Source organism: Ochotona curzoniae, unplaced genomic scaffold (genome assembly GCF_017591425.1).
Source record: "Ochotona curzoniae isolate NIBS_2020 unplaced genomic scaffold, NIBS_Ocur_1.0 scaffold_3890, whole genome shotgun sequence".
NCBI lineage: Eukaryota > Metazoa > Chordata > Mammalia > Lagomorpha > Ochotonidae > Ochotona > Ochotona curzoniae.
Genome location: NW_024467115.1, coordinates 38,753,763 through 38,778,456, shown reverse-complemented (window position 1 = coordinate 38,778,456; position 24,694 = coordinate 38,753,763). Strand labels below are relative to the sequence as shown.

At 44.0% G+C, this 24,694-nt stretch overlaps 1 protein-coding gene across 2 annotated transcripts in view; it reads right to left on the bottom strand.

The window, feature by feature from the left end:
* PACRG (parkin coregulated) overlaps positions 1 to 24,694 on the bottom strand; it is a 497,551-nt gene that overhangs the window by 371,718 nt on the left and 101,139 nt on the right. The window lies entirely within an intron of this gene.

Below are 24,694 nucleotides of genomic sequence, written 5' to 3'. Positions count from 1 at the left end.
TCTTTAGTGTAAACATCTATTGGACAGGGCACGGAACAAAGCATTGCGTGTGCTTTATAGAGCAGTTGTGGGAACACAATAACACAATACCTGGACCTTGTCTACAGTGACTGTTAGTGCACAGAGTCAACAGTCGATAAAGGTGCAGGGCTAGAGGCAACTGGAGGCAGGCAAGTGGTCGGTCTCCATCCACCTGCAATGAAGTCATTACCAGAAATAATTTCTTGTTGAAGGACAGCCCCTCAAAAAAGCCAGGTCACCAAATGTTCGAGGACCCTAAGTCTCCAATGTTCTCAGCAGACTGAGAATTTTGCAGGAAGCAAGCTTCTTGCTGAGATTGTGGGTCTCCCTTGGACAAAGCGTGCCTGGGAGGTGTGAGGTGTCTTCATCAGCATCTCCTCTTCCTTCAGTGACTGTGGCCCGGATGTATCCCAGTGCAGAGTTCTGTTAGTCTCCTTCTCCGGTCAGATCTGTTTGTTTACCGTATTGGTTCCTGTAACTCAGGTTTACTTATCCTGCTGCCTGAGCCCTGGTGATTGTTTTCCAAATCTCTTATGATCCATCATTGCCTTGGCTTGTGTGCTATTGTTTAGCTAACTAGTAACTTTTATCTATCTGCTTGCCAAGTAAAATATCGATATAAATTGCCCTAGAAAAATTCAATAAAGTGTGCATTGGTTCATCTCGCCCTTGCATCACTTGTGACCCAAATTTCTTCTCGGTGTGGACGTCACACCTTCAGTCCCGGCCCCTCTACAGGGACCCCCAAGAATTTCTCACCAGAAGCACTTCTGGAGTTAAAAGTCCATTTCTGCAGAGACTAAAAGTTGACTTTATGGAAAATTAAATGTGCTACAATATGATGTGTTGACTTAGACTTTAAATCAGGGATGACAACAAAAGCAAGCATTTTGAGTTTTCCCTTGAGTACTTCTCATGATGATAGATACAGACATTGATTAGACAGGCAGAGGGTAAGAGTATGTCTGTCTGACTTTATGTCTTTCTCGTTTTTACCTAGAAATCTTAGGATTAACAAAAGGTGCCATGTGCTATTAGTAAACTAAGTCCTGACCCGTAGTAGGTCACCAACAAACAGATATCAAATGAATAAATTACTTGTATATTCTATATTTAATTTTTTAAAATTCCATAGCTATTGTGAGTTCTAGTCTACTGCTACAATAACATGATTTCTTTTTAGTGTATCCTTCACGTCACCTTATCATTTCCTGTTGGAAAGCAAACAGTGAAACACGAATACTTGGCAGTCAGAAATTTTAAAAAATAATATCTTCATCAAATAGTGTGTGTAAATAACTTCGTAAAATGCCAACAGGGAACACAATACACAATTCTGAGGGAATACAAGGACAAAAGAGATAATTAATTGAAAGTGAGTTTTCGAGGTAAGTTGATTGTCACTGGGACTCAACAGCTGTCCAGAGAGGTGAGGAGCCAAACACCTGGGCTCAACAGGACAAATAAGAAGGGAACTAACGCCAGCGTCAAGAGGAAGAGAAAAGGCACGGAGGACTGCAAGGTAAGGGTCAGACACAATAGAAGGACATCGAGGACACATGAAGGCAGTGGGGCTTTGCAATGAGACAAGTGAATCCCATCATACAGATACAAAAGCACAAATAATGTGTTCAGACGCATGCTCAGATTTCAGTTCTCATTGTGTAACCATGGGCAAATTAAGGAATTCCTCTGATCACACTCATTTATTAAATAATATCACCAAGTTGTATTTTTGATAAGATTTCTTATCATTATGTTCTAAGAATTGTATGAAACACACTGAATCTTTTAAGTACAAAGTAAAAGCCAGAATTTTAAAAAAAAATTTAGAATTTTCTAAAATAATATAGGAAAATCACCTGCTATGCCACAAAAGTTTCACATATTACAAGTTTTGCTTATTTCACAAATGTGGTTCCAAGTTCAACCCTGGGTTAATCTATAGTTCAATTACCCCGACTGTGCTTAACTTTCCTATGCCTTTCCTAGCCTCTCTTGCTTGGCTGCAAGGCAGGCATGCTTATTTCACTTTTAAGAGTAGTATATTGGATGGACATCTTTTCAAATGGTCACAAGGTATTGGGGTACATGCTGGTGCCCGTGCACGGCTTTATTCTCTTCTGCTTACATTATACGTAGATCCTTGGGCCACAGTTATCTAGCCCATCTCCCCAACTTCACAAGCAGGGAAAACCAAGTCTGGATGGATAATGCCCATTTGGTTATTTGAGTCTTTGCTATTATTTCTTATTCACTCAATAAATGCCAGGGCCAGCCTTTAGGGGCTATGGGCCTGGTGCCTTCCACAGGCTGCCCTGCTGTGTGGGGCACTGCAGGAGCAGGGGGCATCTCCAGCCCAGGACCTTCCCATTGTCAGGGTGTCCTCAGTCTTAACTCTTCTGATGGCATGACTTGGGACAGACAGAAGAGCCAGGGGCCTGAACTCTGCAAACTGCTGGCCTGCTGGGAGCAATGACCGCAAAGCATTTTCAAAGTCACTTTCAGCCAAAACTTCAGTGAGGCCAAGGCGAGTGGAGTCTTTGTAGAGTCAGCCTGAGGGGGCGGGCCGGGAAGAGGAAGGATGGCATACAGTCCATACTAGGGCCGAGGGAGGTGCCTCTGCGTCTGGGCCATGCTGGCACCCTTGCAAGTGGTTTTCTGAATTCAGGCACGTGCTGCGGGCCTTCTGCCAGGTACTGGACATGTCTTGATAGGTGTGGAGAAACATGTATTAAAACAGATACAGAATTTTTCCAACTTCAATTATATGGGGTGAGTCCTTGCATGTAAATATTCTGTTTATAAAGACAGTCCTAGGTCATGATCACATGGCACATCACATAGAAAACTTCCCATAGGTCCGAGTTAGACCCCAGAGGGACCTGAGGTTTGTCCTCCGTGTCTGGCACCCAACACCACCCTCCCTACAAGTATTTCCTGGGCCTTAGTAGGAATCCCCTTTTTCCACCGTGTGCAGTGTGGCGGTATGAAGCCGAATACACCAGGTGCTCTCTCACACACTCCTCCCCTCCCCAACAAAAGGCCCAAGGGTCTCAGGGGACCCTCTTCATCAGTCCTACAACAACAATGGACCTGACTCATCTCTCTCCTGTAACTTTGAACCTGATGCAAAATGGTACGAGGGCAGAAATGTTGCTTTCTCTATTCTATTCGTGAGTGACCCTGGGCCTGCTGGAATCCTTCCTGGCAAACCTTCAGACCTTCCGGACTCCTGAGCCTCCTGCACAGCCCACACAAGCCCCGGCTTCCGGCCAGCCAGGGGCTGCTTCAGTCGGGCAGAGAGGGTTTTATAGCCCCAAAGTGCAGTTCCTTCCTGATGGCAGAAGGCCACTGGGTTGCAGACCCTCTGCAGCTTTCTCAGCTCCACAGGCTGCCTTTTATGGACAGCAACATGAGGCGGAATGTATCGCAGCCTTAGCACTGGACTCTGAAGGTAGATCACCAGCTATGCTGGCGATCGCACTTGCAAAAGCAAGAGCTGCTTTACCCAGCGCTCAGCTGCTGGGAACTTGGTGCCAGCAGTCTTGTAATCTGTGAGGGGATGGAAATGGACGTTCACAGTGAGCCACGGGGCTGAGCGGGGCTGTGAGTTTCAGTCAAAGTTGCCCCACTTTCTTCTGGGTGCCCCTTGTGTCAATCAATTCACACAGAGTCTGACTGACTTTCTTGCTTCCTCATGTTACTTGCAAGTTACTTTTGTTGCTGTTAGGTTTGGAAATCAAAGGCGATAATAAAAATTCAGGAAAACATGTGTATGTTCAAATGTTCATGGAAAGTAATGTTAAAAGATATATTTTTGGTCTAAAGTTTTTAAATTCATGCATAGTTTTTCCATAATATGTATTTTTCATAAACTTTTTAATGCCTCGTTAAATTAAATAGCATAATATTATTGCTATGCTAACAGATCTTAAATTTAGAAATAAGTAATATTTTGACTATTTTATTCTATCCACATTTTGAGGAAACCATCTTAAAATGGTCTTCATGAACATTTCCTAAGGCTCATCTGTGGGTGGGAACTGCAAACATACATGAAGCAGCAGAGTAAGCCCCACAGCATATCAACTTTGCTAAACAGTTATGAAGAATTCTATTAACCTGCTTCTGTTCTCCACCTGGAACTGATTTAGTTCACAAAACGCTGAGGGTGTTGTGAAGTGGTATTTTTCCCTGTCCTTTCGCTGCCAGCGGGGAGGGCCAGGAGCAGCCTTGTGCACACAGAACAAGCCCAGCCTCTAGGAGCACCTTTCTGGTCCCTTGTTTTCCTCCCGGGTAGTCCTTGGCAGCTGATTTACAGGAAGTGACCTCAGCTGATTTGCATCTGTGCTGTGTTGGGGAAGCAGGAAAGGAAGTAACAGATTCAACTTTAATCAGGGGGAACAACATGGGCTTGACTCATGAATTCCTCAGTTTTTTTTTTTTTTTCAAACCACCTTGTCCAAAACTCAAAATGCAGATTCTTCAAAGGCAGCACCACAAGAAAGGCAGAGCAAATGCTCGCTCTCTGCTGTGTCCTCGGGCTTCTCGCTCCCATGACAAACGTCAAAGCGTTGGAATTGTAGATCTGCAGATTGAAATTTAATAACTGGCAAAGATATACTGACTAGTCAATCAGGAATTGGAGATGAATCATTAGATATCAATTGTCAGTATATTAAAGCAAGTGTTTCTTACTGTCAAATCTCACAAAACTCATATTCTTGGTAGATAATAGTCATAAGAATCTTCACTACACACCTCACAAGTCAAAGGCATCGAGTCATTTGCCTCACATAAACAACAATGCAACAGCACTCAGTTTTATATTGCTGCAAGGTAGCAGGTTGTATTAAATAGAAAATGTTTTTAAAGGCATTAAATCACCAAAGCTTGTTTTGCTCCTCTACTGTTTATATTTTTCTGTTGTTATTCCACTTAAGACTCGCTTGACGAAAATTATCATTTGAAGACTTGTAATTATAAATTATTAAATTTTAGAGACAGTAATTTGATATATCTATGTATATAAGTGTGGAATTATTTCTTCCCTTGCTATAAGAATTAGTTTTAGTTATTCTCATTAGACAACCAGTAAGGTTGGCATTGGTTCTCCTTACAGGTGATATGCACTGCTAATCTGTTCAATAAGAGGATATCATAAAAAGCTGGTCACTGTTGCCCTCAATGTCTGCCTTTCCCGCACACGCCTACTGATCCCATCTCTACAGGAAAACGGCAGTCTAGGCTGTAAGAGTTGGTTTTCCTGCAGACATATAAACACATTGTGGTTTTTTTTTCTCCACCAACCCCAATGGTCGTGACTGACTCCTATGACAAGATGCTCCTAAAAAGAAACATCACAGAGTTACTGCAGCAAAACACAGAAGTCCTCCTGAAGACCCACAGACACAGAGGAAGCCTTTCATGTACATGCCAGTGAAGGACAGACAGGCACAAGGAAATGCGCTGGACCAACAGGGGTATGAGCCAGTGGTGACAGACCACAGGGCCTCCTGGCCTCTCTGCTGGGGACAGGGCCCCTTTGGGGGAGAATGGCAAACAGGGCCCCTTTGGGGGAGAATGGCAAACAGGGCCCCTCTTCAATCTCTTAGGGCTTGCGTTGAGGGCAAAGAACTCTGTATGCCATGACCCTCCTCAGGGGAGAAAGGGAGCTGCTAGCACAGAGCACAGGGGAAGTTCAGAGAGTGACTTTCAGGGCACCCCAACTTGCAAGAGTGAGTTCTGAGCTCTGAAGAACCCCTTGGTCAAAGTGGTACCGACTCTAACTTTTAGTGCTGTGTGCTCCATTAGGGGGTGATAGCTGCTTGGGATTTGTAGATAGAAAGCAAACAGGGCAAAGATCGAGGCTTCCCACCAGTGAGAGGAATGCAAAAGCAGCTCAGGAGGATGAATGTAAAACCTGTCCTTAGATGTCTCCATCACTGGACATTTCTTGCTGTGAATCTGGTCATTCCATTAACTACTTTGAGATGCGATGTGGCATAGTCAGTTAAGCCTCTGCCTGCGGTGCCAGCAGTCAATACGTATACCTGTTCAAGTCCCAGCTGCTCCACTTTCGATTCAGTCTCCAGCTAATGCACATTAAAAAGCATCAAGAAAGAGTTCCAGTGCTAGGACACTGCATCCACGAGAGAGGCCCAGACTCTTGGGCTTCAGGCTGGTTCAGCTCTGGTATTTGCAACTATTTGAGGAGTAAAGCAGAGGATGGAAGATCTCTCTCTCTCTCTCTCCTTCTCTCTGTAACTATACCTTTCATATCAAAATAACTTTTTTAAATAGATGAAGAAATAAAAACGGTAAATGGGAAAAGAAACAACTAAACACATCTTGAGTTCCAGCAAAAAAAAGAAAAGGGGAGGGGGTGCTGCTGAGGATTACAGAAGTTCCTGCATCAGGCCTTTCCCTCCAGGAACCCCCAGCTACCTGGCGTCGGGTGCTATCTGGGCTGAAACAAGCCAACCTCGCCCACAGTGATCCAGGGTGTCTGTGCACTTCTGCCTGAAGGAAGTGCCAAGGGCGGAAACAACAGGTTCTCTCTTGTCCTGGCCCCAGCAGGCTCTCTCTTGTCCTGGCCCCATGAAGTGGACCACGGAATCTAGAACCCCCCAGCCCTTTGCCTAAAATGACTGCCAGACTGTGGAAGGTAGGTCCCTGTCTGACTTCTCCCTCCCTTCATCCCTGAGACCCTCATGTGACAGGTGTCCTGCCCTATAAGCAGAGGGTTGTTAGCCACTCATCATACCAAATTCCTTACCATCATTCCACTGCCTTTAACCTCTCACAATATTCTTGCCTGACTGTCCATAAAAATAAATAATTTGGGCCCAGCGCGGTGGTCTAGCACCTAAAGTCCTTGCCCTGAACTCGCGGGATCCCATATGGGTGCCAGTTCTAATCCTGGCAGCCTTACTTCCCATCCAGCTCCCTGCTTGTGGCCTGGGAATGCAGTCAAGGGCAGCCTAAAGCCTTGGGACCCTGCACCCGTGTGGGAGACCCAGAGAAAGTTCCTGGCTCCTGGCTTTGGATTGGCACAGCACTGGCCGTTGTGGTGACTTGGGGAGTGAATCATTGGATGAAAGATCTTCCTCTCTGTCTCTCCTTCTCTCTGTATATCTGATGTGCAACAAAAATAAATACATCTTAAAAATAAATAATTTGGCGGGACGGCACCATGGTGTAGTAGGTTAATCCTCCACCTGTGGTACTGGTATCCCATATGGCCACTGGTTCATGTCCTGGTTGCTCCATTTCCAGACCAGCTCCCTGCTTGTGACCTGGGAAAGCAGGAGAGAACGACTTGAGTCCTTGGGCCACTGCACCTAACACGGAAGACTCAGAAGAAGCTCCTGGCACTTGGCGTCAGATTGGCTTAGCTTCGCCCATTGTGGCAGTTTGGGGAGTAAACCAACAGATGGAAGATCTCTCTCTCTCTGTATCTCCTTCTTTCTCTACTTTGACCCTGCCTATCCAATAAAAATAAAACAAAGCAAAAAACCAGCTTGCCTTGGGTGTTTAGCTCTTTATTTCTGAAGGTTCCTGAATCTTGGAAAACCTTCATTAAATAAATGTATCATGCTTTTCTCTTGTTAATCTGTTTTTCATTACAGGGTTTCTGAACCACGGCCCTTGAGATGGTGTGATAGCTGAGGAAAAGCAGTTAGAGATTACCCAAGGGCCAAACACAACACTCACACAAGAGTTAACGTGTGTCAGCACAATGATGACATCAACACAATCCCTAGATTAATAACATTTCACAGCAACTTTTCATAAAGCAACTTCCTGTTAGATAATAACAAGAATAAACATGCATTTATTTTTAAGAATCCTTCTGTCAGGCTGTGGTAAAAGCAGGTTGCCACATGACAGGCAAAGAACCCTTCAGCCCAGGGAGAGACAGTGTCACTACTGCAACAAAGGAGGTGTGTATGCAGGAACATATTTCATACCTTAGACTGAATTTAAAGAAGGCACCCTAAAAAAAAAAAAAACAAACAAAAAACAGGGCCAACAGGTCATCTGAGAAATCAGAGCTAAAGTGATTAATTAGACTGTGTTTTGTCTCAAACAGATTTACTAAGCATTTTTCAAATAGCCGCATTGTTTGTAATTACCCAAATCACACCTCTGTTGGCCGGCTTGGGTTACTTCATGCATGAACAGCAATCTGATTGAGCACTCTTGTGAGGGCTCCATTCTTCATTGTAATTAGCCATAATCATAGCCTTCCTGGGAGCATGAGAATGAGCGGGCGACTATTCACAAGCTTGGCCCATTTGAATATGAATCTTCTCAGGAAGGAGCCCGCAAGAGGAGCAACAAAGAGCTTCTCTAGGGAATTCTGCAAAGCCTGGGCTCCCCCTTCCCAGCGTTCCCTCTCCACTCTCTGGATTCTATTTGCTAAAACAAGAGTGGCTTAATGAAGACAATGGCTTATTATTCCCTAAGTGACACCGGAGGACCCAAGTATTACAGGCTGAGTTCTTTCAGTCTTTGCCAAGGACATAGGGAACAAAAGAGCAAACAATTGCTTGCAGAAAAGAGAACCAGGACTGGGCTCCACTTGGTGAGCGCTGAGCTTGGCTGGGACCTGAAGTAGTGCAGAGCTCTGAGGCTGGGCTGCCTGACCTCTTTGCCCACCTCCCCATTCCCACCCGAGGCACCCTTCCTGAACCCCTGCAAACGACTCAGACCTCACAGGGGAAAAAGCCTTCCCAGCTGCAGCAGCAGCAAGGTCTGAGAACAAAGGCTCAGTGGAGGAGGGTGACATTCCGGATCCGTCCCAAGCACATTCACAGTGAGCCACCTACTGGCAACTCCACTTTTCCTTTTTTATTGTCTAATCACCCAGCGTCTGAGGGGAAGCCTTGGTAAACATGCTGGAATCACTCCAGATGCTTTCTCAGCCAGAGAGGGGGAAAGGGAATTTCAAAAGGAGACAGCGTGCAGAGTAGCGCTGTGTCTTCCATGAAGAAACCGCGGCTGGCTTTCAGACACAGACGTAGTTAATTCTCCATGCTCTCCAGCAGCATCCACAAGGTGATTCAAACTATTTCAATAAGCCTCTGACTCATGATGCTAATAACCGTTTTAACTATCGACAAAACCTGTTAAAATTGTGGTGTTGCACACTGAAAATAACTGTCAATTCTTCAAAGTCTCCCGGTTTCTGTGGGGAGATCTGTATTTAAGCCATCTCGCTCTCTCTCTCAATACCATCTTATTTATTACCATGCTGATAGCATTTGTTCAAGGGCTCCAGTGGGACACCTGATGATTCTCTGATAATCTCCTGCCTCCTTCATCAACAATGTGAGGTGACTTTTCCAGGAACATACGCTCAGCTGACTACATAGCTACACAAGCAAGGGATGTCACCACCAGTTGGTACTTTGACTGCTATGTAGAAATTACAGCGTTAGAACTGAACCAGGCTAAAGAACTTCCTTCCCAAGCATGGTATAAGGTTTCTATTGGTAGAGCTTGCTGCAAAAACCGCATGAAGAAGCTTCAAAGTAGGAATCTGTCTGGGCTCCTGCGGAAAAGGAGCAGCATTTTGTAGAGTACGTTGGGCTATTGCCTGTGATGCCAGGATCTCATATGGGTGCTGGCTGAAGACCTGGCTGATTCACTTCCCATCCAACTTCCTGCTTATGGCTTGGGAAAGCAGTGGAAGATGGCCCAAATCCTTGGGACCCTGCACCTGCGTGGAAGACCCTAAAGAAGCTCCTGGCTTCAGATCAGCTCAGCTCAGCTCCAGCTGTCACGCCATTTGAGGAGTGAACCAGAAAACGGATGATTTTTCTGTCTCCTTCTCTCTGTAAATCTGTTTTTCCAATAAAGATAAATAAATCTTTAATTTATTCATTTATTTATTTATATTTATGACAGTGGAAGCCGGCCCAAGTGTTTGGGCCCTGCACCTACATGGGAGACTGAAAGAAAGCTTCTGGTGCCTAGCTTCAGGCTGATCTAACCCAGCAATTGCAGCCATTTGAGAAGTGAACCAGCAGATAGAAGATCTTCCTCTCTTTCCCTCTGTCTCTGTAACTCTGCCTCTCAATGGATGAGTAAATCTTTTTTTTCAAAGGGGGCGCCATAACTGATGATCAGTATTAGTTACTGATGCCCAAAGAAGAGCACTCAACCTGTCTCCCACTGAGTGCTCACTGGGCATACGGAGCTCTGGGAAGGCACAGGGAGGCATCTGCAGTGGAGCAAGTACAGCTGGAGCTGCTGGACATCTCTGCCCATGCCCAGCATAGATGCAGCTGGAGCTGCTGGGCATCTCTGCCCATGCCCAGCATGGATTACATTCGTTTTCTTTTTGAGTGTTCCTCTTGGCTATTCGTTTTGCTGATCCCCTCTAGTCAGTGCTTGATCATAATTATTTTTAAGGTCCTTTTAAATAGTAAGGTAAACCCTTTACCCTGTATTTCTTTCTTTCAGTAGTAACAGTTCAAAATGGTGGGCTGCGATTTCTTCTTCACATGATAACATATGATTCTTTGATTGTTAGCATTAAGCTAAGCCTAATCTAAACCAAAGGGGCTGCTGGTAATTTTATCTGTCATTATGACAGCCACAGCTTAGTTGTCATGCACTGTGTCCCATGTGTCCTTTAGTACGTTCAGTGTGCTACGTGCACCATTTCACCCCATCCCTCCCACAGCTCTACTCCATGCCTCAGCTCCATCACACCAGTATCTGTAGCTTACAGTGCAGTACACTGAGACAAAGTAAGCTTCAGCCACTTGACCAAGATGACGAAACTTACTAACCGCAGGGTTGGAAATGAAAGAATGAACCATGGTTACCATGCACATGAGCAAGTCAGCAGTCATCTGCTCTAAGAGTCAGCCAGTTTAGTAGCAACCCATCCAGGGTCACACCCTCTTGTCCCCCAGCAGCCTGCCACAGCCACACAAGGGATGCCTCCACAGGCCTACCTCTCCAACCAGTGGTGAGGATTTGGTGAACATGACAGTGAGAGCAAGAAGTGCTTTCTCAATACTGATGACCTCCAAGACAGATTCTACTCCAAGTCACAATGTACTGAAGAGATGGCTTATTTGAAGCAGAACTGGAGTGGGGGCTTTCAAACATATTTTTGACCAAGCTCATTAGACTAGGTCAGAACCAAATACACTTAATGCCGCATATAGTAGGCACAGCCACAGCCCAAATGAAAAGTCTTAAAACACAAGCTGCTGTCCTGTGGCCTTTTGAGCCATCTTTTCCTGTTTACTTGGCAATTACTGGCAATGACATTATCTATCAAAACAAATGCAAATTGTAAAACGGAATACACAGAGAACACTTGCTTTTAATTTCTTGTTGGTAAGAAACAAGTAAGTTTAAAACAAATGAACAAACACAAAAAGCTTAATGTAGGACCCATTCACACGATCATCACTTCTGAGTCAATCTCCACCCTATCTCATCCTCTCAAGGGTTCAGTCCCTAGATTCTAGATAGTACACATACTCTGTCCAACTGAGAGAAGAGCTCCTGGTGTTGTCTTCCTCAGTTTATTTCTCACAATAGTTTTTCTGCCGTTTGACTAGCACATGGAGAGATATCTGCTGGTTCACTCCACGGCAATAGACTGGGCTTGGCATGGCAGAATTGAGAGCCGGGGATTCAGTACTAACATCCCATGTGGATGAAACCAACACAACTCTTGGAGCCACTGCCTACTGCTCCCAGGTATGCATTAGCTGGAAGTTGGGGCTGGGAGAAGAATTGGGACTCAACATCAGGCCCTCCACCAGGTGATGCAGGGGTCCCAGCTGGCATCTTGCTTCCACTGCCAAATGCTCCTCTGCCTTTTTTTTTTTTTAAAAAAAACTCATTAACAGGACTCTATCACTCTTTCTCTATGCCAGTAAACAAATTTTGTTTCCTTGTTCTCTTACCATGACAATTTCTTTAGTATTTGATCACCTCTGTGAATGCTTTCTTTTGCCTACAAGCCTGCTTCCCCCAGCCCCAATGCCCCTGGCAACTCTTCGCGATTTGTGTCTTGGCAAACTTCTAGTTCCTACTTGGCATCAGCTCAGACAGCAACTTCTCTGTTACAAACCCCTCTGATTTCCCCAAAGAGTTGTTCTTTCCCGTTTTCCTGCGGCACTTGGATTCTTAGAGCTCTCTTACAAATGTGTGATATTGCGATATGTGGGTTCTTTTCCCCAACTTACTCAACTTCCCAGGGTAAACATGGCTTTGTGTGAATATCTTGCTTTGTATTATCACGGTAGTGTCTGGCACCTCTTCAGATCATTCTGGGAAGTGATTATTATCCAATTGATTTGACATGAAATAAGCCTTAAATTATATTAAGGCTACAGAGCTACCCCCCATGAATCCTAAGTAAGAAGAATAAAAATGAGGTACTTTCAAAATGTTCTCTTTCTCATAAAAATTGGCTTAAGGTAGCCTATGAAAGAATAAAGTTAGCTACCATAATTTGAAAGTTGGAAAGGATTCTCGGTAGTTCTGAAAGCTTTCCTTGAGTAAAGAACTGATCAGCCATGCAGCTTTGCAGATTCTGGAGGTGATTTTATTTACCCACCTGGTAGGAACACGCCAGACACTGTGTGACCTGAGACATGTGTCTGTCACCTGTGGCTGCCAAGACACACCAATCCTCCTGGGCTGCTTCTCCTGGACAGCTGATCAGATGGGTGCTGTCACTGCCCTCATGACCTCTCTTGGCTCTGGGGGAAGGTGGAATTCAATTGTCGTTCACAGTGGCAGCTGGGATCTGAGCAGATCCAATGGTGCACTCCCAGGCTTCATTGGCGTCAGCAGCATGCTCCCTGGGAGCTGTGAATTCAGTCCTCCAGGAGCTATCCTGCTGTGGCTGCTGTTGCCATGCCACTGTCCCTACAGCTGCACTACCTGTCAGGAGCTCCTCATCCCCACTGGCAATACCGAAACTTCCAGAAGCAATTTTTTTTCTGGCTCTAGCAGGCCCTTCCATTTTCTCCTCCTTATTCCTGATAGGATGATCTAAAATGCAATCTGCCCCTCTCCCTCACATTCTCTCTCCCCCTCTTTGTCTCTCTCTCTCTCTCATTCTCTTTCTCTCTCTCCTTAATACCTTTTGGTTTTTCTCAACAATTTTTTAATGTGGGACTCAAATTACTCAACCTGGACATGAACTACTTCATGATCAGGTTTCATCTTACTACTAACTTCATTTAAAACCCTTCCCAAATGATCTCCTTGGTTTAAGTTACCCAGTTATCTTCCAGTGCACGCTAATGTTGGCATCTGCAGGCCTGCAAATGTACTTTAATATCTCTGCATGAATGCAGAAACTCTGCTTGGATGATTTTTCTTCCCTTCCCACTTTCCAGTGGGAACCACATCCATCACTATAGCAGTGACTGTTCCCATAGCTACAGCATAGCTTAGACCTTTATCCTGAACCTAGGTGTTCATTCAGCGGTGAGTATTACCAGAAATCGGTATGCAAAAACGAACAGGGGATCCTGTGTTCTGAACACGAAGTATGGTGAGGTATTACACAGAATTCACCATCATGAAGATGAATGTGCATAGAAGGTAAAGTACGCGCTACAGAGATGAGAAGTGTTGGCCTACAAGAGCTCCTAGATCAGCAGAGCATCAAGGAAAGGGTCCCAAAGTAAGAGACTTTCTAGCTATCCTGTGGAAGCTATGCATGACACTGACCAAGAGAGCTGGACAGAGTACCCCGTGAGTGGATGGCCCAGGGAGGACAGGAAATGCGTAGGGAGCATTGAGGTCCCAGAGTGTGGGACTCAGGACCTGGAGCCCAGAGATCAGTGTGAGAACTACAGGAAACAGCGTCCTGATTGTAGGGTAGCATGGAAGAGAGTGGGAACTGTGGTGTGTTGAAACATTGCAAGAGGTACTGAGGTAAATGTTTAAAAATACATTTATTTGGGACTGGTGTTACGGCTAAGCTGGTTAAGCCTCCCCTGTGATGTCAGCATCCCATAAGTGTCATTTTGAGTCTGGCTGCTCCACTTTCTATCCCTGTTCCTGCCAGTGCATCTGAGGAAGCATCAAGTGACCAGGTGTTAGGGTCCTTGCCATCAAAAGCAGAGATCTGAGTGGAGTTCCAGGTTCCCGGCTTCAACATGATCCAACCCTGGTTGTTGTGGTCATTTGTAGAACGAATCAGAAGACGGCAAAAACTTTCTGTTTCTCCCTCTCTTTGTAGCTCTGCCTTTCAAATCAGATAACAAAATAAATGTCTTTAAAATACTTATTTATTTTCACCTACTTGAAAGGCCAGAGAGACAAAGGAGAGACACGCACCACTTCCAAAATTCCAGGATTGAATTAGGCTGAATACAAGAGCCTGGAACGCCATCCAGCTTTCCCCTGTGGGTGGCAGGGCTCCATATGCTTGATGTATCTTTTGCTGCCTCCCAGGAACATCAGTGGGAAGTAGGGTCCAAAGTGGGGTAGCCAAGAATTGACCCCGCACCCTGACAGGGGATGTGTGATTGTCACTGGAGGCCTAACGTATTCCACAACACCTACCCCTGAGGTCCTTTGGTATCAGAGAACAATGAGAACCCACAGCGAGGCTGGGGAGGGTGGAGCTTTACTCTTTTTGTCCAAAACCAGGCTGACAGTATAGGCAAAGCTCTTGTAGGTAACAGAGAGGGATCCAGGTCATTGAAAAATGTTAAGTCAAAACATGAACTGGGATTGTTATTAGAGACTTTGTTCTGAAGATGAATAAAAGGGTCAGATCTGCTTGAGAGAAACGCTAATATGGTTGGTGAGAGTTTGGCAATGGGGAGGAGTGGGAGAAAGGATGAAAGGTTTTTGGGCTTCTAGATTGTTCAAAAAGATTTAACATGGTGTATCCTTAAGCTGGAATACAATGCAGCATGAATGCAACTTGTGGAGGGTGTGAGAATGCACTTCCCGTTCTCTCTCTGCAGGGCATGGAACAGATCATTAGGCCCATGTCTGATTCCCGAGGCAGAGTTGTGACTCCCATCAGCTGCCAGCAGGCCAATGCCCGAGCCTAGCAGGGATAACAAGGCTGACACCTGTTGGAGCTGGCAATCTTCTGACAGTCCACCAGGGCCCAGGGCTTCCTATTGGCTCATTCCCCTATCACTGCAGTGCAGGCTTTGGTGTTTCCACCTAATCCCCTCGCTCTTCCCTGGGAGCAAACACACAGTAGGTCCACAGGCTATCCCATCCTAGTTTTGACTCTCTCCCTCGTAGGGTTTTACCTGCAGGTGTTTCCCACTTCAGCACTGTGTCTTGTCATGTGCTACATGGAGGACACTGATGTCAGAGTGACTCCACAATGATACTTTTGGAATTGCTCACAGTGCAGTTTCCATTCAAACGGCAGGATATAAACATTAGGTACTGCATGACGACATGGAAGTGAAAATGCAAAGGCTGAAAGAGGCAACCTGGCCATTAACTCTAGCGGCTGGGGGTAAATCAACACCTTCCATTAAACCGTAACCATGCAATTTGAAGAAAAGCTTTTGTGAGAAGTTAAGCATGTCACATGATCCAGAGAGCACAGGCATGCAGTGCCCTGATGTCAGAAATAACGCAGGCGACAGCAAGCAAGACTGTCCCAGGTTCGCAGAACTGCTGGGGGTCTTAACAACCAACATATTCACTCCATCTCGAACATTCTATATATTTGAAATTTTGGTATAATTTCACCTTTCAGATAAAAACTAGTTTGGATTATGAAAGCAATATATTTTACCTAAAAGGATGAAAAATCCAACTGATGCAAAATAAGGACAATTCTCCTTGCTACCCTAAATCAGTGGACTTCGCTCTCACTGATACCGATGCTCAGGGCTTTGACAAGTGCAGGTTTTACGTAGTTTTCATTTTGAAATCCACTGCATTATAGCCAGAGGGTTTTTGGTTTTTTATTCTTTGCTTTTTGTGTGTTCTGAACTTAGTATTATTTCATAAATATTTTACCACATTGCTAGTTGGCAAAATTATAACATATCTCATAAAGTGCATTTATTATGCTTTGATTAACCATGGGGGATTTTTATAAACTTAGGGGAATTTTGTACTACCCTGTAATTCCATTTTTCCTGTGAACTTTTGAAGCTCCCTCGAATCCTTCGCCCAGCGTGGTTCCATGGGCTGCCTTCCAGTGTTGGTTACCACAGTGACTATCTTCCCCCTCGCAGTGCACCCCTCCAGAGCCCAGGAGACAGGCTTCCTTGCTGGAGGGAAGATTAGCTTTCCGCCTCTGTGATAACAGCCAACCACTCTCAGATCTGTTATTGGAAGGACTGCTTAGAGCAAGAAAGGAGTAAAAACGATGTGTCAAGGAATCACTGAGGACTTGTGCTTCAAGCCATGATGGAAGAACTGGAACAGCTCCAAGCTTCCCATCATAAAGAACAGTGAGACTCCAGGAAATGGAAGCCATGGCTGCTTGAGGAAGAAGCCCAGGCGAGCAAGTGTGGCTGATTCACAAGAAATGGACAGCTGTGCTTTTATAAATGGTGGCAGTTCCATGAGAAGATCACGTGTAACAAAAGGGAGTGACTTTCATCTGGCTACTGAATAGCCTGTAGCCTTAAAAAAAATGCCAATCCAAGGACTTCTGGCCAGGAAAAGCAGACGGAGGCGAAGTCCTGCACAGTAACCCCCTCCCCACATCTGCACAAGGGTCCCCAGGAGAAGGCCTTCCATAGAAGCATCTGAAGCCCCGAATGCTGGCTGGGGCACAGGGCCTTGCATAGATGCTCTGGCTGATGAGTAAGTGACACACGGTCATTATTCTATGAAGCCATTGAGATTGGCAGACGTATCTGCTGTGGCAGTCAGCACGGCCTCCCGAACCTGAAAAAACTATGCTGAACACAAGCAAAAGACCAACAGTATCTCAACCAAGATATGACAGAACAACTTGGGAAGAAATCTGCCCAAACAGCACCATCGGCCCTCGATTCTTTTCTTCTTGCTCCTATTTTCTGCGTTGTATAATTTTTCTAAAATTTTTTTAAAAGCTTCACTATTTCCACTACTCTGATAACTGAAAACTCCTGGACTTTGATTTTGCTGTTGTTAAAAGAAAAGGAGAGTTTGTATTTCATCTTCAGGCACTCATCAACACACTTCGATATTTAGTGTGTGGAACTACAACATGGATTTTAGAGTCCGATTCAACATACATGCTCGTGAATTCCAAAAGCTCTTTATGAATATTTCTTTTCTTAGATTTATTTTTTATTGGAAAGTCAGATACACAGAGAGGAAGATCTTCTATCTGTTGATTCACTCCCCAAGCGGCCACAATGGCCAGAGCTGAGCTGATCCGAAGCCAGGAACCCAGAGCCTCTTCCAGGTCTCTCACGTGGGTGCAGTGTCCTAAGGCTTTAGGTTGTCCTCGACTGCTTTCCCAGGTCACAAGCAGGAAGCTGTATGGGAATCGGCACCCATATGGGATCCCAGTACATGCAAGATGAGGACTTCAGCCAATAGGCTACTGCACGGAACTCAATACTTGTTTTCATTTTATTGTGTATTCAGTGTTTTTTTATTGGTGCTTATAGCATGGTGCCTCCTCAACATGGATTTCTCTCCCTTCACAGTTTCTACCTTTTGGCTAAACTTCATAAAACTGCTATTTTTGAAATATTATACAGGGCCCAGTATGATGGCCTAGTGGCTAAAGTCCTCGCCTTGAACACGCTGGAATCCCATATGGGCACCGGTTCTAGTCCCGGAAGCCCCACTTCTCATCCAGCAATCTGCTTGTGACCTGAGAAAGCAGTCAAGGATGGCCCAACGCCTTGGGACCTTGCACTTGCGTGGGCAACCTGGAAGAAGTTCCTGGCACCTGGCTTCGGACTGGCGCAGCACCAGCCATTGTGGTCCCTTGGGGAGTGAATCATCCGATGGAAGATTTTCCTCTCTGTCTCTCCTCCTCTCTCATATCTGACTTTGCAATAAAACATAAATAAATCTTTTTAAAAAAGAAATATTATACAAAATAATTTAAATTTCTGTGTCTAAATCAGGTCAATTGTTCTTAAGTAATATCTGTAGATAAACTTCAAATTGTCTTCTAACATTTAACTGCCAAGGTTTAGTATTATAATGGAAAGAATGGACTGGACACGTCAGGCCTAGGTCCCAGCTCTGCTGTGAGTACCAAAGGGCATTGTGACATTGTAGAAGGAAAACCTGCAAGGCTTCATTTATATGAGTTTTATACTTGAAAACAGAGAAATCATTTTAAGAAGCTTTAGCTGTCTTCCCAGTATTCTGGGATTCTTTTCTTATACACTCTGAAGAGATGTTTCATGGCATAATCTATTAGAACACTTCGAAGGAATTCCACCCTGTCTTCCAGGAAAATATTTTTAAAACTCAGTTTAAAATTTAAAATTAAGGGGGGGACTCAGCTACAAGAGCAGCTAGAGGTATAAAGGAGTCCAGGGGAGGGTGGAGGTGATCTGAGGCCACAGCGGTTCTTCTTGGCAGGATGCACTTCTCTGCCACCTGTGGCGACCAGACTGTCACGCTCACTGTCACAGGGAACAAGAAGAAACACGGTGGACACCTCCAAGTCGCAGCCCTTCAGCCTGAACCATGATGCAAAGGAGAAAGAGAAAACAGAGACCCATCAGCTAGAGCTCCTCCCACCCGTGCCTTCTGGGCCAACTGGGGGACAGGCAGGCAGGCAGGCAGGCAGGCGAGAGGCGGGCACAGCCCGGAGAAGGGCTTCTGCTTAAGACCACAATCACTACCCCCCAGACTAGCCCTGTGCCCATCGAGGACCAGGTGTATAAATACAATCTAATCGAGAGAGAGGGAAGCTTCAGCAGGAAGGGTTTATAAACTGAGGGGGAAGAATGATAATCCAAAGGAGCAAAGGATAAGAAAGTGATTTCTTTTCCCCATTCAGAATCATGCACAATGAATGTATAGAGCATTGCCAAAAAAAGGGAGAAAACACATACGTTCTGTTAAAGTCAAATATAATTTACAGCAATGCAAAAATACACCAGAATCCAGGAGTTAGGAGACAGATGCTTCTAACAATTGTAAAGGGAAAAGAGGTTGTGGGGTGTACAAATGGCCAACACAAAGGTGAAGAAGTCGGTTTTTATATTGGAAGAAATAATTCTACTTAAGAATATTATGCCAGGGCGCAGCACAGAAGCCTAGCAGTCAAAGTCCTCACCTTGCATGAGCCAGAATCCCACACGGGTGCCAGTTTGAATCCCGTTGGTACTCCATTCCCAACCAGCTCCCTGCTTGTGGCCTGGGAAAGCAGTCAAGGACAGCCCAAGACCTTGGAATCCTGCGCCCACATGGGAGACCCGGAAGAGGCTCCAGGCTCAGCTCCAGCCGTTGTGGCCGCTTGTGGAGTGCATCAACGGACAAAAGATCTTCCTTTCTGTCTCTCCTCATCTCTCAATATCTGCCTTTCCAATAAAAATAAAATAAATCTTAAAAAAAGAATATCATTCCAACAGTACATACTTTTCATTTAAACTTATAATAGACCTTTAAATGATCTGTCCAGTTGGTGCCAGCAGGACCCATGCTGCACCCCTTTTCTTACACAAACTCAAATACAAGAAAAGAGAGAATTGAAAATGTGTGCTGCCAACAGGCAGTCTGTAACACCATCTGGCAAAAACCACGGATTCTCTCTGCTAAAGGTAAGATTTCACAAACTCACAGCTTCCTTAGTTATCCAAATAGAAGATTAGCCACACTTTTAAAGAATATAACTAAATAAGTATTTATAGGATACATTCATGGTTCATAAATTATCTGCAGATATTTTAATGTGGTATGCATTCTGCTGTTGGTGATTTATCTGCTTTTACTGGAAGATACACACGAGGGAATGATTTCTTAGTGTTGTCTAATGATCCAGGACAGGCTTTCTTCCTTATCACTAAATTATAAATACAAACAAAAAGACAGGCAGAAAGACCAGATCATACTGTACTTCAGTTTGGAAATGTGCTTTACTTTACAAACAATTATGGAAACATGAAAAACGGCAAACAGAATACAGTGACTATAAAGACCTTTTTGGCAATACTTCATGTATACTTTGCATATTAAATCATACAGGAATGACTGATGAAGCAATGTTTTATTAAATTAGCCATTTTAAAGTATATTCATCATCCAAAAGAAACTTCCAGATAATGAAAGAAATGACATAGTATAGCTTGGCTAATTTGTTTTCCAACTTAAACAATAGAAGAAAGCAGGGAAATGAAAATTTTCAACAATAAACATTTATAAAGATCTTGCCACAAAATTCAATGATGCCACGGGACACAGTAAAAAATAGAAGTAAATACATAAATGTAGGTGACTCTCACAATTTATTTTAACTTAGTATGTCAGCAAAGGGGATTTAATTATGTAGACCACGAAACTGATATTTAGTGTAGAAGTTTATTGGCAGTAGGCTATGACATGACTTGGTCACACTACCCAAGGTACAGCTGTAACTTGCAGTTTAGGTTAAAATGTCGCCAAGTAACACAGAAATGGTGCAAAAAGTAGGAAAAACAAACAAAAAAATGCAGCCTAAGTGAAACTGTAACCCACACTTCTCATACAGAATAGCTGATGTAACATTTTTTGGCAAATGCTGGTGGCAGGATGAACACCTTGAGATTTAGCTAGCTACCTTTCCAGAGTATTCAATATGTTTTAAAATGAAACAATGTCAGATTTAGTAAGGACTGTTTCTGCAGGTGGGAGTGGGAACTACACAGCAACACTCACTTGCCCTGCTGGTTACTGGTGCGAGGAATTGCGTGTCTGGGAAATGGCGTGCACATAATTCAAGTGGCTAAAACAATGTCAGTCATTCCTCAAGGTTTCACAATTCTTAGGCAACCTTTTGTTATACACATGGTTTAGAAGCACATTTAAATAACAGACTAATGGAATTATAACCCCTTATGAAGAACTATTTTATTGTAACAATATGGGGAAAATCAGTTGGAGGAGCAGGAATTTGGGGTGGGAGGAATCTTAAACTCTAATGTAATTGTATCATAAAATTCAAAACCAAAAGTAAAAATTAGGGCCCGGCGCCATGGCCTAGCAGTCAAAGTCCTCACCTTGCACATGCCAGGATCCCATATGGGTTCCATTTTTAATGCTGGAAGCCCTGCTTCCCATCCAGCTCCCTGCTTGTGGCCTGAGAAGGCAGTTGAGGATGGCCCAAAGCCTTGGGACCCTGCACCCACATGGGAGACCTGGAGGAAGTTCCTGGCTCCTGGCTCTGTCTCTCTTCCTCTCTGTATATCTGACTTTGCAATAAAAAACAAAAGTAAAAATTAAAAAAGAAATACTCTAATCCTATTTTATTTAGTGATTAATTCCTACAGTCTACGTTACAAATTTCATAATACAGGCAAAATTCTCCCTCCTGTTCAATGGCTATTAAACATTTCAAGAAGAGATAATGTAATTTACATTAACTGTTCTTCTATTTTCAACATTTAGATGCCACAGTACTAATAACTTATTAGCAGAAACTAAGTAGTCTTGGCTATGTACTTAAAATACACAGGAAATTCCATGAAATCCAGTATGTTTTTCTCACAGAGAAGGCAGAGGATGGGGGCACAGAACAGGGGGTTGCTGAATGGGTATGCGTTTGCAAAGAGCTATGGATCTCCACTGCACAGCAATGCAAATGCTCTCAACACTACTCAACTTCACACTTAACAATGGCAAAGGCAGTAACTTCCACGATTGGAGAAGGAAGAACGGAAGTAAGGTCATACAATTACTAATAAAAATGTCATTGGTAAAAATACAACTGCAAGAAGGGAAAATATTCATTCTGCCCTAAAATTCTAAAACTAATTAGCAGGCAAAAAACAAAAACAAAACCCACAACACTTCAAGTCCAGAAAGACCTGGTAAAGGCGTTATCCAAGGGAGGAAACAGGAGAGCTCCTGATACGACACGCAGGACTGGGCGTGGGGTGTCCTCTGGGTGGGAAGCCGGGCAAGCCCGAGCACAGGTGTTGCTGAGAGCTGGACGGAGGGTAAACGAGCCCTAGGTAGGAGTGCTTCCTGCACACGCTCCTGCACCGTGGGGACCCCGGGAGGCAACAACACAGCCTCCCTGCTTCGATCAAATGCTGAGTAAATCATCATTTTAGAAATTACACAGCAGTGATTTTTCAGAGAGAAACAGAGAAATTACTTGATGAGTTACTAGAATTGCAAATCACTGATTTTGGTGCCTGGTGAGATTACTGTCCAACAATGTAGTTCATTTGGCATCTCTCTATATTTATTTGGGAAAAATTAAAAATAAAAAGACGTTTTTTCTGTGCAGAAGGTAGAGTTTTAGTTCCTAGGAGAAAAATATTTTAAATATTAAAGCCGGAGCACAGATCACCCTTTTGTTTCTGTGTACTTCCTTCCATTATGAGAAAAATTTATGCAAAAGCTTGTCCTTCACAGATGTTAATTATCAGAATGACGTGGGCCACACTGGTCCCAGTGTCTTTTGCAAAGCAAATCCCAGCAGAAACTAAAGAATAGAATAGCTGTGGTAAACACTGCTTAGAATTTGCAAGATTGTCTTATACCAAGTATAACAAGCACTCTATTTAATTCATTGAACAATCAAAATGAAATCTAGAAGCCACTAGCTCAAGTAGGTTGTAATACTGATATGGTACAATTAGATTTTCTCAGATATTCAACATAATTGATTAAAATGTTCTTTTCTTAAATGTTTTCACTTTCCTCTAAAACTTGAACCTCGGTAGGCCAATCAAAGAGCAATCTAATTGGATATGCTCATTAAGTAAAAGAATAATGAATGCATCAAGCTTCTCCAGTGTTGCGGAACAGGATATGGCATTCTTTTGATTTGAGCCATGCTCCGTACAAGCACGTACCATGCAGTAGAGGGTCTCCACGCTGTGTGCCTGGATCCAGGCCACACTGGACCAGGCACACCATGAATGCGCAGTGAGTACTTGTTGAACTAAACATTTAATCAAATGAAAACACAGACTGAGCAGCACTACCTTGGAATCACAAATGCCTATCTTGGGTGGCACAAGGAATGGTATGCGTGCCAGCTTCACAGCGCACAATTTACAAATTCCTTGCTCATTTGTTTCTCACCTTCTGACTCCCAACACTTACCAATGTAGCCCAAACGTGATGAAAGTGGACCCTTTTTTAAAAATAGCATTTATTTTGGTCGAACACCTGGGCTACTGGCATGGAGGAGGCGGGCTTCTCTACTAAGGAGGTGATGGAGGAGGCGGGCTTTTCTACTAAGGAGGTGATGGAGGAGGCGGGCTTCTCTACTAAGGAGGTGATCAGAAGATTGGCGACTTAGATTTCTTATGTTTGTCAGGACATGGATAATAGCCAATCATTTTCAAGAAAAATTATCAACTATCAGTTTTTTCCATCTAATTTGTTCCATTAAAACAGGTATTTGTTCAAATTTCAAAGTTTGAAAATAAAGTTAGATATGAACAGTATAGCCTCAGGTTTTAGGGTGTGTGTGTGTGTGTTTTGCCATTTTTCAGACAAAAAGCTGACTCTTTTTCCCCACAGCAGGTCACAAAGGCCCTCCTGTGAGAGGTGCAGTGCCTACACAAAAAGACACCATTACTTCCTAAAGAGGAAGGGACACCGAGAATCAGGCCCTTGCTGCCCCCCTCAGACACAGCTCCTCCACCCCATCACACTTGCCCTCGGCAGTCCACACTTCATCCACCGCTGCCCTGGAATGGCTCTCTGCCGGCCTTCCCTCTCTTATAAAAGCTGCGTACCACATTGATCTTGGTAATTCGTCTTTCTTCGAGGGAGCTTCCAGCAGGGTCCTAGGATGGGCAGATATTTGACCTCTACAGAGACAATAGGCCCTTCTCTTAGAGAGAACCTTCGTCACGTTTTCTTTCAAAACATACATGTGGGTTCTATGTTCCAATATCATCTATATATTTCATTACTATCTCAATTAATAAAATCTGAATATATTTAGACCTCATCTGCTATGAAAACTTTCATCATACTTACAGACTTGATGGATATTTTCTTTAAAACAAGTACTGTATAGGGGGCACCATCTATGATGCCTCCATCGATTATGGGCTATTATTTGAGTTCTGGCTGCTCCACTTCTGACCCAGCTCCCTGCTAACGTATCTGGGAGAGCAGCAAAGGAAGCTCCAAGCTCGTGGGTCCCTGCACCCGTGTGGGAGAGCCAGGTGGTGTGCGGGGCTGCTGGGTTGGGCCTGGCCCAGCCCTAACCATTGTGGCCATTAGGGGGATGAATCAGCCACTGGAAGACAGGATTCTCTGTCTCTATCCGTCTTTTCCCTTCTCTCTGTAATTCTGACTTTCAAATAAATAAACCTTTCAATTTTTTTTTTCCTGAAGCAAAACCAAAAGAAAAAATGTGTGCTTACTAATTACATAAAATTTAGATTTCTGATACAATAATTTGGAAATCCAGTGAATTCCTCGGGCATTTTTTCTCTGCTAATTTTATGGCCGACAGGGAAGCAGGTAGTTAGAATCATGTTTTCCAAGACAAAAGTAATTTTGCACTATTTTGATTCATTTTTTAAACTCATTCTACGTATGG